Source organism: Papio anubis, chromosome 16 (assembly GCF_008728515.1).
Source record: "Papio anubis isolate 15944 chromosome 16, Panubis1.0, whole genome shotgun sequence".
Classification (NCBI taxonomy): Eukaryota; Metazoa; Chordata; class Mammalia; order Primates; family Cercopithecidae; genus Papio; species Papio anubis.
In genome coordinates, this window is record NC_044991.1 from 68,140,668 (window position 1) to 68,154,221 (window position 13,554).

General features: G+C 44.0%; 1 long non-coding RNA gene across 1 annotated transcript in view; it reads right to left on the minus strand.

Annotated features, from left to right (window-relative positions):
* Positions 1-13,554, minus strand: part of LOC110740502 — a 232,041-nt gene that overhangs the window by 184,147 nt on the left and 34,340 nt on the right. The window contains exons 2-3 of the long non-coding RNA XR_002515125.2: positions 12,730-13,291; positions 361-470 (exon numbers count right to left, since the gene is read on the minus strand). This is a non-coding gene — a long non-coding RNA (uncharacterized LOC110740502). The remainder of the gene's footprint in view (positions 1-360; positions 471-12,729; positions 13,292-13,554) is intronic.

Below are 13,554 nucleotides of genomic sequence, written 5' to 3' on the forward strand. Positions count from 1 at the left end.
AAATCTGGGATGGAGCTCAAGCCAAAAAATAATAATACCTTGAGGCAAATAATAATAGTAGCTAGCATGCACTGTGTTCATGTACTTTACATGCATGAGAATGTAAATGTATGTATACATTACATACATTCTTTCTTCACGCCCATAACCATCTCATGGAGTAGCTATTACCATTATAACTATTTTGCAGAAGTAAAACTTCAGGCCCAGAGATGTAAAGCAAACTGCTCACGGCCACAGAAAGCATGTCAGTGACAGGTCTGTCTGGCACTAAAGTCCCTACTCATAACAGTGAGGCACTGTTGTGTAAATTTCTCCATAATTGGAAGTCCAGTCCTTCAGTGTCTCCCCATTCCTTACCCCATAGCTGTATATCTGGTTCTCAAGTCACACAAACTCTTCAGAGGCAGCACCCATTTCTGTAGATGTTCATGTCTTAGGTCACATTCTGCACAAGCAGACTCTGAGATCTGAAACAAACATTTGGGTGCAAGTGATGTATTAGAGAAGTGCTCCCCAGAAATACTGGTAAGGGATTGAGAGAAAAACATGATAGGAAAGAGGAACAAGCCAAGCAAGGTGTGGTTCCAGACAAAAATCCCACTGAGAATAGCTTCAGCCTATTCTACAGGGGAGCTCTACAGAGTAGGCTACACAGCAGCATGGCCCTGATCCAAGGCAAGAGAGCTCCAACAGGAGATGAAGGTGAGGATGGAAACTGTAAACTCCCAGGAACATTCTGGCTCTCTGTTTATGTGAACGAAGTGACTCTAGTAGACCAAGGCAATTTTCCAAAGAAAAGAAAAGACACAAAGGCTAGCCACTGAGAACACACCCAAGTCAGGACAGCAGGTGGGGATGTGCACTGAAACAGTAAACCGATGACCTGTACAGAGCATCATCATTGCTACAATCAGACAGCTTGTGGATGCACACTGCTGTGTTGAAGTCCATCTGCTTTCATGACTGCAATCCTTGAGCTGAGTTGAGAGCATAAGTTGGAGCACGGGCTCAGCTCTCAAACACCAGAAAGAGTGGGTACTTGCTGGGACAGGCTAGAACTTTTCCTCCTTCTGGATCAGGACAGCAAATGGGTCTCCTCAGACAGTGACCTTGTGCTGAAGAGTGACCCAACGCCTAGACTGATCATCGTGTGCAATTTAATAGACATTGCAAGACCCCCTGCAACTGAAGTCATGATTGCAGTGCTGTTATTGTTGATTTTTATTTTATTTTATTTTACAAATTAATTTCTATTTCCAGAGTACAGCCTCAAAAATGAAACCTTCAGCCTCTCTTGCCAAGTAGTTCTAGATTTCTATTACAAAAACCTATCTTCATCATTGAGAAAAAGAAAAAAAAAAAAAGCCTTGACAGTTCTGCTGTGTGTTTTCAATGCCATGTTTTTATACATTCGGACATCAACTTTTAGGAAAATCAAATGCAAAAAGAGGGAAAACTTAGCAAACTTGAACCTAAAATGAAAATCTCCTTATTATTAGTGAATAATCACTCTCACATTAGTGAATTAACTTTAAAATATCAGGCTTAAGTACTGACTAACCCTCAACTGATACTTTAAATTGTATTACAGTTACTTTCAAAAGTAAAAATATAATTAATAATATATATATTCAATGTTATACATTTTACACATACCATGATTTAAAGTATTTTTTTAATTTTTCAAACTTGCCGTTTTTAAATGCTAATCAGGGATAGGTTCAGGGGTGGGGTAGGGTGAGCAAGCATCAGATTACAAAGGTCCAGCCAGGTCACTTAGATCCTGGGCAATAACCCAAGCGCCGAGTCTGGTAAACACACGGCATCTACTCTGTTCAATAGAAAAAAAAATCATTTTGGGATGTGTTGGTTTAGGGCCCAAATAAGCATCCCTGAGTTCTTCCTGTTCCCTGACCCAGCTGCCACAGAGAGATAGCCAGAGCCCCAAATCCAGATGGAATGGAACCAGGCACTCAGCTCATGTCCTGGTTACCAAGAGACTTAACCAATCCAGCTCCCTTTCTTCTCCAGGGCCTTCCTCCAAGAGTGGGGAGGGATCCTCTCACACAATCTAAAATCGAAGCCACTCAGCATATCCCTGAGGCTTGGAGAACCATGGGTTTTATTATGAAAGAGTTACCATATACCAGATCCACTAAAAAACAGCTTCCAGACATTATTTTATTATAGTCACATAGTGACCCTGAGAGGTAGGTAGGGCAGGGATTGTAGTGCAAAATCCATGTGCTCCTCTACATTTCCCACCTTCCCTCGCAAGTAGTGTGGGATCATTAGACTGAGTTGTAGCCTGTGAACTGCAATGGAAGTGATGTCCACTTCCCTGACCACTCTCAGGCCTAACCACAGACTTAGAGGTCAGGAAACATTTTCTGTAAAGGACCAGTTGGGCAATATTTCAGTCTTTGCAGTCCACATGACCTCTGTCACAACTACTCAACTCTACCACTGTCATATGAAAGCAGTCATAGATAATATGTAAAGAGATGGGTGTGACTGTGTACCAATAAACCTTTATTTACAAAAATACACTGGAGATTGAATTTGGCTCATGAGTGTAGTTTGCTGATCCCTACCCTAAAACCTGGCTGGCTTATTTCACAGGATACAGTGGGGAAACCTGAGGGGGCCCTGTGGAAAGACAGGGCCACAGAATGGAAGGGCCTGGTTCCCCGAGTCACTGCTATAAAGTTGCCTAACCCGTATTACACTGCCACAGAAGCAAGAAATAATGTATTGTGTTAAACCACAGGGATTTGGGGACTGTTTGTCATAGCAACTTCATTGATTAACCTGACTAACAAAATAAGTTTAACTGTTCCTTTTTGACAGCTGTGGGAAATGAGGTTCAGAGAGGGAAAGGATCCATCCAAGTTTACAAAGCAAAGAAAAAAGTAGAGCCAGGGCTTAGGATGACCATCTCATCCCGGTATGCCAGCATTTGCCTGGTTTTAGCACTGAAAGCCCACATCCTGGGCAAATAAGGTTGCCTAGCTAGTTACCCAGCCAGGACTCAAACACAGGCCTGTCTGGCTCCAAAGCTCATACTCACAGCTCGTGAGGAAGGCTGCTTTCTGAAAGGAGGTGCAGTGAGGCTCAGCTTGGCTCAGGAGGCCCCCAACCCTGGTGTCCACTCCAGGTGTGCTAGAGCTTGCAGGCGAGCATGGAGCCTGTCATCTTCTCCCTGCAGGCCTCAGGCTTTTTCTCCGAAGGCAGTAAGTCAGGCATGAATTTTAAATATATACCAGCTTGAGTGTAGAAGTCAGGCCTGACATCTATAAAATGGCACTAAATCCTGCTTTTATGAGCTCTTGCTGCATTCCGCTGAGTGTTTTATCACACTCACTGGAAGTTTACTGAGGGGAGTTAATAACCCAAAAACTCTGGGGCCTGCCTGTCTCTGGATTCAGAAGTGGAATCCCCAGCCGCGGATTTTGGAGATGTTAGCACTTGTGCTAAAGATGCCAGCACCTCCAGACACCGGTGCTCTGCCCTGCCCAGGTCCTTCCTGCTGCTCAATGTTAGCCCCAGGCTGGTGGCACAGGTGGTTGGGGAAGGACTCTCTGAGAGGGTAACCTTTGGGCTGAAACCTGAAGGTTGAAAAGAAGATGGTCATGCTAGAAATGATGGGGGAAAGGCCAGGCACAGTGGCTCATGCCTGTAATCCCAGCACTTTGGGAGACTACAGCAGAAGGATCACCTGAAGCCAGGAGTTTGAGACTAAGCAGGGCAACATAGTGGGACCCCCATCTCTATAAAAAAATACTTTAAAATTAGCTGGGCGCGGTTGGTGTGTCCCAGCTACTTGGGAGGCTGAGATGGGAGGATCACTTGAGTCCAGGAAGTTGAGGCTGCAGTAAGCCTGCACTCCAGACTGGGCAACAGAGAAAAGACCTTGTCTCAAAAAGAAAAAGAAATGAAAAGTGTCCCAGAGACAGAACAGCAAAGGCTAAGGTCCTGAGTCCCGTGACACCTAACCCAGACAGAGAAGGCTTTCCAGCAGAGGACTCCAGAGAACCAGGACACATCCCTGAAGAACCACAGCCTATAACAGATGTCCAAAAGGGAGGTCTCAGCAGAAGTCAGAGAGGTGGGAGGGAAGCCCAGAAACCCAGGAATCATGCTAAAAGATAGTTCCATGCTAAAAAGAGGGGAGCATTTCAAGGAGAGAAAGTTTGGCAGCATCAGATGCTACAGAAAACCTAATTTAAAAAGCACAGAGGTCCCTTGGCTTTGGCAATGCCAATGTCACAAATATTTAAGTGCTTACTGTGTGCTCCAGGGTCCAAGCTCCAGGGAAGTGGAGATCAAATAAAACAGCAGTTTGGGGGCAGGGAGGGTAGGACAGAAAATCTACAAATAATTCCAACGACACATGTTCTGTTCTGTAGGATCCCAGAAGTGGAGCAAAGTTACTGTACCAAGGAGTCGAGAGGATTTCTGAAAAGTCAGACATCTGAGTTGGGCTGTGAAGGGTGAATAGGAGTTTACTAGTAAGGTGATGAGATAGAGGAAATATGGGCAAAAGCATCAGAGAGATATATTTAGGAATCCAAGGAACTCCCTTAGCCTAGGGGAGATGAGGCTGAGATAACTGGGAGGAGGTAAAAAACCTCCCAGCCCTGCCAAGAAGTTCGGGTTTATTCTCCAGGCAACAGGGTGGCATAGAGGGAGACATCAGATTTACACTTTGGAAAATAGTTTCTAAAACGCTGTACACTATGGTGTGCGCCTGTAATCCCAGCTACTTGGGATGCTAAGGTGGCGGGATCACTTGAGCCCAGGTGTTCAAGTCCAGCCTAGGAGAGCTAGTGAGGCCCTGTCTCAGTGACAGAGAGAAAAATAAAAGAAAAAAAAATATTTTCTAGCTTTGAATCCCATCCCCAGTTCTAACACTACCCTGCTGAGTGATGCTAGACACATCCCTTCCATCTTCTGGGCCTCAGTTTTACCCACTTTGAAGTAGGAAGATGAAACTATCCTTTCCAGTTCTTATGATCTGAGGGTTCTGTGGTCCTTCCCCAACCACCTGGGCACCCATGTAGGAGTCAGCTTTTCTGAGACAGCCTTTTGTTTGTCTGCATCTGATACAAATAAATTCGTCACATAGGTTCCAATTTCAGAGTCATAATTTGCCCAGCACTTTTCAGAAGAGCAAAATGACTCTCAGGGTCAACTATGCCACTAGCGTGTCTGAGAGGTTTTTTCCCAATTCCCTGGTGAGGAGGAGAAACAAGAACTCCATCGTGGCCCAGGGGAAAGGCTGACATTTGGTGAGATGTCTGTATTTAACTCCCACTGCTTGACATCTGTTTTCAATTAATCTGCCTGTGTTAAGAGAGATGCTGCCCGGAGCACGCGATTCAACCTCAGTTCTGGAGGGGCAGAGAGAGGCAGTCACAGAGAGTGAATGCAGACCCTAGCCACCCACTGCACCCAGCCCACACCCCCACGGGCTCCCTGAACCCCCAAGACCACCTGGCCTGCAGGCACCTGAGGGGCTACTTCACTCCCCCTTCACCATTTACACTTCAGCGATACCAACCGGGACATGTTTGAAGGACTAAAAGCAAGTCAAACTGAGGTCACTGGAGACACTGACAAGAGAGGACAGTGGCTTAGTGAGGGAGGCAGAGGCCAGGTCACACAAAGCCTTACAGAGCATAGGAAGGAGTTTCTGTTTTTATCCTGGGTCTGACTAGAAGTGACAGGGTTAATTTACATATTTAAAATATGTCTCCAGGTGCTCCATGGAGAATGAGTTGGACAGAGGAAAGATTGGGAGAGGAGATGGCTTCCAACTGTACTGTAAAACACAGCAGGCACCAGCCACAGGTGAGCACTTGAAAGGTGGCCAGTGCAATTGAGGAAATGAAATTTTTTGCTACAGGCTTCATTTTTTATTTATATTATTTTTGCATGCGCGTAAAGTTATGGGGTGCAAGTGTAATTTTGTTACATGATAGATTGCATCATGGTGAAGTCAAGGCTTTTATGGTGTCTGTCACCTGAATAATGTATATTATACCAATTAAGTAATTTCTCATCATCCACCCCCTCCCACCTCCCAACTCCTTTGAGTCGCCATTGTCCATCATTCCACTCTCTACATCCACGTGTACACATTTAGCTCCCACTTATAAGTGAAAACATGTGGTATTTGATTTTCTGGGTCTGAGTTGTTTCACTTAAGAAAATGACCTCTAGTTCCATCCATGTTGCTGCAAAAGACATTATTTTATTCTTTTGAATGACTGAATGGTGGAACTGAATATTATATTTTATTTAAATTAATTAAAGTTAAAGTAAAATACTTAATTCAGATATTTTAAAACTTTGAAGTATGTTTGGAACAACATAGGTACATAATTCTACTTTCTCCAACTGGAAATGTTATGAAATCTAAATACGAATCAAGTATTTCCAATGGAAATTTGTCATCCACATTGAAATACGCTGTAAGTATAAAATGCACAATGGATTTTGAAGAGTTAAGACAAAATAAAGCAAAAGATCTTAAGTATTTCAATCATAGTGTATATTGGCCATGTTAAGATGACAATAGTTTGAATATATTGTGTTAAATAAAATAGATTATTAAAATTAAATTCACTTGTTTCTTTTTACTTTTTTAAAATTTTGTCACAAGAAATGTAAGCTGTCATGTGTGGCACTTGTTGTGTTTCCATAGGACAGCACTGAGTTAGGAGGAAAGATAGTGATTTAGACTACAGCAGTGATAGATCCGAGATATGTTTTGTAGGTCACATTGGCAGATCTTGCTGATAAATTGGATATTGGGAATGAGTGAAGGAAGAGGAAGTATCAGAGATGATGGCTAAGTTTCTGGCTCCAACATTTAATTGGATGATGGTGTCATTTCCTTGAATGAGGAAGACTTGGGGAGGAAAATCTGGGGATAGGAGTGGGGACCAAAAGTTCCCACGGGACAGTGAGTTTCAGATGTCTGTAAGATGCCAAGTGGAGGGCTGGGCACGATGGCTCATGCCTGTAATCCCAGGACTTTGGGAGGCTGAGGCGGGCAGATCACCTGAGGTCAGGAGTTCAAAACCAGCCTGGCCAACATGTTCACCCCGTCTCTACTAAAAATATAAAAATTAGCTGGGCATGGTGGCGCGCACCTGTAGTCCCAGGTACTCGGGAGGCTGAGACAGGAGAATCACTTGAATCCTGGAGGTGGAGGTTACTGTGAGCTGGTATCTTGCCACTACGCTTTAACTGGGCAACAGAGCAAGACTCCATCTCAAAAAAAAAGATGCCAAGTGGAGATGTAAAGCAGACAGTTGGATGCAGGGGCCTAGTATTCAAAAGCAAAGTCTCAGGAGAAGATCTAAATTTGGAAGCAACCACTTGGAAAAACTAGGTTTCTCCTCTGTTTATGCATTTCACAACAGACAGACAGACAGATGGACAGCAATGTTAATGCAGTCCCCTGCTCTCTCAGTTACAGCAAAAACCTCCTGAATATTCAAATGTCCCCCAGAGCTTTGAGTCTTCTCTGTATATCACAAGCCACCAGCTCTCTGTTCTTCACTCCTGCCTCCCACCCGCCTGACTCATATAAGCCTTTCCTTGGCTCGCCCACCCCCCAAACTTGCTGGGCAAAACACTGTGGCAAAGGTACCCATTGCAGACAGTCAGTGGCAGCAAGCTATGGGTCAGGATGTTTGCACAAATGCCTCACAGCATCATTTATCTTGAGGGATGTCAACTCGAAAAATGTTAGTTCATGTCACTGTCAGGGTAAATGCCAAAAATTAGCTTTCTTTCATCAGAAAACGGAATAATTAACTTTGCAACTGTTTCCAAAACTGCTAATTAATGGGTTTTACCCACTTGATTTGTCAGGCTACATTGTGAGCCGAACAGCAGCCTGAGCCCCCGGAGGATTCCCGTCCTCCCCTTCTCTCTGTCCCCGCAGAAGTTGGAAGAAGTTACAGGTAAACAAGTAGAGAATAGCAAGGCCAGAAGAAAATGCTACCACTTTGGAGTCAAGAGTTTTCCTTTGCCTTTCAAAATCAGTCTCCTACTACTTTTCTTTCCCACATCACTCCAATGGGAGGTCAAAACTCCCCAGTTGATCTCAAAATTGTGCTGCTCAGCTTTAGCTGATTGGGCCACCATCTACCTGTCCCCAAACCTACAGGTCAAATCAGATTCCTGCCTGTCTCCCTCCACAAGGTGGTGGGCACAGGGGTTAAAGACAGGCCTTGCAGGCAGAGGGGGCTTTGAAAGCCAGCTCTGATTCTCACCAGCTGTGCAAACTTAAGCAAGACACTTCCCTTCTCACTACCTCAGTTTCCTCATTTGTAAAACGGGATTCATGGTAGACCGATGTCATTGAGTGGCTGAACGCTCCCAAATCTTACTCCACTATACCAAGGTTATATATCCACATCTTTTGCCTTTTAACTTTGCAGGACATCCCATTGTGGGAAGTGGGAATATTTCCCATTGTTTTTTTTTTATTGTGGTAAAACACACATAACATAAAATTTACCATCTTCTTCTTCACAAGGCTGCTGTAATATTGGCTGCTAACAGTGTTCACCTTTTCTGGGGAATTGCCACTGGCTAAACAGGATCTATCAGCTTGGAGCCAGTAATGGATTAGCAAGGGAGGGGTGTATCAAAGGACTTTAAGGTGAGACCAATGTTGGGGTGCAATCTTTCCTCCAGAGCTCTCCATGGAACCAGGCTGAAGCTTATATCAGGCTAACGTCTCATCTTTACTTAACTTTCATCTCCTTGATCATGCTTTCTTAACTACCCTTCTCTTGAGAACAGAGCCCAGTAAAACAATTCCACAATAATCCTCATGAGCAGTAATAAATAGTTGTCTTCTTTGTTTTTGTTTCTGTTTTGTTTGGGGTTTTTTGAGACAGGGTTGCCCAGGCTGGAATGCAGTGGTGTGATCACAGCTCACTGCAGCCTTGACCTTCTGGGCTCAATCGATCCTCTCACCTCAGCCTCCCTAGTAACTGGGACTACAGGCATGTGCCACCATGCCCGGATAATTTTTATATTTTTTGTAGAGACAGGTTCTCACTATGTTCCCTAGGCTGCTCTCAAACTCCTGGACTCAAGCGATCCACTCACCTCAGCCTCTCAAAGTGCTGGGATTATAGGCACGAGGCACCACACCCAGCCAATGGTTGTTGTTGTAAGCCACTGAATGTTGAGGTGTTTTGCTACAAAGCATTATAAACTGACACAATTAGAACACATGAAATATGAAATACTATCCAGCCATTAAAAATCATGGGAGCCCTATGAAATGACTACAAAATGTGTCAACAGGCAGTTTTGCTGAGCAAAAAAAAAAAAAAGATCACAGAAAAGTTTTATAGTACCATTTTTTTATTTTGAGATGGAGTCTCACTCTCTTCACCCAGGCTAGAATACAGTGGCACAATCTCGGCTCACTGCAACCTCTGCCTCCAGTTAAAAGTGATTCTTGTACCTCAGCCTCCTGAGTAGCTGTGATTACACACATTGCACCACCACGCCAAGCTAATTTTTGTGTTTTTAGTAGAGATGGGGTATCACCATGTTGGCCAGCCTAACTCAAGTGATCCACCCACCTTGGCCTCCCAAAGTGCTGGGATTACAGGCGTGACCCACTGGCATCCAGCCTATAGCAGCATTCTTTTTGTTAAAGAAAGTTAACACATGCTTCCATGTGGATATTCAGTGTCTAGCAGGATCCAAAGGATGAACAGTGTTTAGTCCCTGTGTGGTGGGACTATGGACATATATTACTTCTGTCTTTGCATTTATTTTATACAATTTCATGTTTAAATGGAACTTTGGTTTTATTTGAATTAAAGTTGTTTAAAAAATATATATTTTTTTTTTTTTTGAGATGGAATCTTGCTCTTTCGCCCAGGCTGGAGTGTACTGGTGCAATCTCAGCTCACTGCAACCTCTGTTCAAGTGATTCTCCTGCCTCAGCCTCCTGAGTAGCTGAGATTACAGGCATGTGCCACCACACCCAGCTAAATTTTTTGTATTTTTAGTAGAGATAGGATTCCACCATGTTGGTCAGGCTGGTCTCCAACTCCTGACCTCAAATAATCCACCTGCCTCTGCCTCAGGCCTAAGCCACCATGCCCAGTCACAACTTTTAAGTGTACAGTTCAGTAGCGTTAAGTATATTCACACTGTTGTGCAACAAATCTCTAGAGCGCTTTATCTTACAAAACTGAACCTCTATACCCATTAAACAGCCCCTTATTCCTTCCAGGGTTTGCTGATGAAAATTCATTCATTGTTTCATTCAATGTACATTTGTCACACACCTTGTAGGCCTCGGGGATATAGCAGTGGATAACATACACACCATCCCTACCCACCTGTCACTTGCTTTCTTGTCAAGGAGATGGGCAATAAAACAAACAGATACATAATATACAGCAAGTTAGAAGGTAAGTACTATGAAAATAACAAGAAGAAGAGCTAGTCATATTGAGTCCTCACTAGGTACCAGGCATTATTTGAAGTGCTTTAAGTGAATTATTTGGTTTAATACTCACCACAATCCTAAGAAGTAGTTAGTATTATTATCATCCCCTTTTGACAGAATTAAAAGAAACAGGAGGAAAAAAAAAAAGATTAAGCAATTTGCCAGTCACACAACTGGGGACCAGCAAAGCTGGGATTTGAGCCCCAGAAGTCTAACTCTGGCACTCCCCTGCCAAACCATTACCCACTCTGCCTTGCACTTATTCATTTACTCAGACTAATGTTTGTGGAGTGCCTATTCTGCACCAAGCCCTAGAGATCTGTGTCAGTGAAGGAAACAGGCAAAAATCTCTGCCCTTCATGATCTTCCAGTCAAGTGTGGGAGGGCAGACATTAAGAAAATTCAAAGATGAAATTATGTGGTATACTGTAATATTGCAAGGGGACGTTCTGTGGAGAATAATAAAGGAAAGTTACAGGCCCAGGGGCTGCTTTTTTTTTTTTTTTTTTTTTTTTCCCCGAGATGGAATCTTACCCTGTTGCCTAGGCTGGAGTGCAGTGGCACAATCTCAGCTCACTGCAAGCTCGGCCTCCTGGGTTCAAGTGATTCTGCCTCCGCCTCCTGAGTAGCTAGGACTACAGGTGTGCACCACCATGCCTGGCTAATTTTTGTATTTTTAGTAGAGACGAGGTTTCACCATGTTGGCCAGACTGGTCTCGAACTCCCGACCTCAAGTGATCCACCTGCCTCGGCCTCCCAAAGTGCTGGGATTACAGGCATGAGCCACTGCACCCAGCCAGGGCTTCTCTTTTAGGATGGTCAGGTTGCTACTTACGATGTTCCAGGAGGGCTTCTCTGTGGAGGTGGCTTTTAAAGAGACTTGAAGGAGGTGAGGGAATCATTCATGCAGATCCTGAGAGAACAGCATTCCAGAAGGAGGGAACAAACAAAGGTAAAGACCCAGAGGCAGGAATATGCCTAGTGTGTTCAGGGAATAACAAGGAAGCCTGCATGGCTGGAATAAAGTGATCAAGAAAATAATGAAAAGAAATGAGGTCAAAAATAGTGGGGGACAATTTATGAAGTTTTAGGGCCAAAGAAAATGACTTTGGTACATGGCGAAGCCCTAAATGTATATTACTAAGTGAAAGAAGCTAATCTGAACAGGCTATACTGTTGATTCCAATGATATGACATTCTGGAAAAGGTAAAACTATAGAGACAGTAAAATGATCAGTGGTTGCCACAGGTTCAGGCCGAGAGAGGGAGGGAGGAATAGGTGGAGCTCAGGGGATTTTTAGGAAACTCTTCTGTATGATACTGTCACGGTGGATACATGACATTATGCATTTGACAAAGCCCATACAATGCACAACACAAAGAGTGAACCTAATGTAAACTATGAACTCTAGTTAATAATAATGTGTCAATATTGGCTTATCAATTGTAACAAATGTACCACACTAATGCAAGATGTACATAATAGAAGATGCGGGGAGGGAAAGTGGAAATGGGTATACGGGAACTCTATTTTCCACTCAATCTTTCCATAAATTTAAAACTACTCCAAGTCATGAAATCTATTAATTTATTTAAAGGACTGGATTTTCTGTGAGTGAGATGGGAAGGCATTTGAGGCCAGGAAGCAGACTGACAATGGACTTTGCTCTAACAGGATCCTCTGGAGGATCCTGCTATGCAGAGAGTACACTGAAGGGGTCAAAACTGAGGCAGGGAGACGAGGAGGAGCTATTGAAATAGTCCAGGCAAGAGACAAGGGTGTTTTGGACCATGGTGGTGACTGTCATCGGGTCAGGAGTGGCATGGATAGAGCCAACAGGATTTTCTGATGGACTGGAGGGTCAGAGGTTAGGGTGGAAGCCTCCACCCCCAGCGACCTGTGGCTTACCCGAGGCAAAATGAGCACATACTTACTGTGCCCAGATAAAGTGGAAAATAGTCTGAACAAATTTATCTCTAATTGCACATTTAAAAAGGCTATTAAAAAGCTTTTTTAGTTTCCACATGCATGTGAGCTTTGAGGTTTTGAGTTCATTATTGTTTTTACTCTGAACTGCACATGAACAGGGGCTCTTCCATCTCTCAGTGCATTGGGCCTCTAGAGGTCCCAATACCACACTGCCTAAGGGGTACAATCCAGGAAAAGCCACCATAGTCACCATCACGGCTGAGGGGACATGAGGTGTAGTTTATTGTCTCACCTTGAATGCAGAAGGCTTCCATACAGGTCTGTGTCCAAGAAGTCAAGGTTCTGGGGTCTCTGTGAGCCCCTAACAGTCATCTGGTCCAACCCTGTATTGTACACGTGAAGTAACTGATTCCCAAGAGGTGCAAGTCACTCTCCCAAGTTCCTTCAGCCAGGTAAGGGCCAGAGTTGGGGCCTGCTGATACCCAGACTACAGCTCTGTCCTTCTGCAATTTGCTGTGTTCATTTCCTGTGGCTACCATAAGAAAATATCACAACCTGGTGGCTTAAAACAGAAATTTCTTCCCTCACAGTTTTAGACGCCATAAGTCTGAAACCAAGGTGTTGGTTAGGGTCCCACTCCCTGCAGAGGCTGCAGAGAAGGATCTGTTCCTCACCTCTTCCAGTTCTTGGTGGCTGCAGGAGTTCCTAAGCTTGTGGCTGAATCACTCTAACTTCTGTTTTCATATTCTCTTCTTCTCCCTGTGTCTCCCCTTGGGGTATCCCTTATATGGACACTTGTCGTTGGATATAGGTGATAATCCAGGATGATCTCATCTCATGATCCTTAATAATATCTGCAAAGATCGTTTCTCAAATAAGGTCACATTCACAGGTTCCAGGGATTTTACATGGATATCTTTTTGGGGAAATGGGTCATTTTTCAGGCTATGTTTGTCAATGCCCATAATATAGATTAAGCTCTCTAGCTGCCAATAGCCACCCACATCACAGTAGAGACAGAATGGCCCATGTTCCCCCAAAGACCTAGCCTCAGAGCAGTGAGACCCGGGCTCCTTCCTCACAACTGAATGTGTGGTACACAGACTCTCAGGTGGCC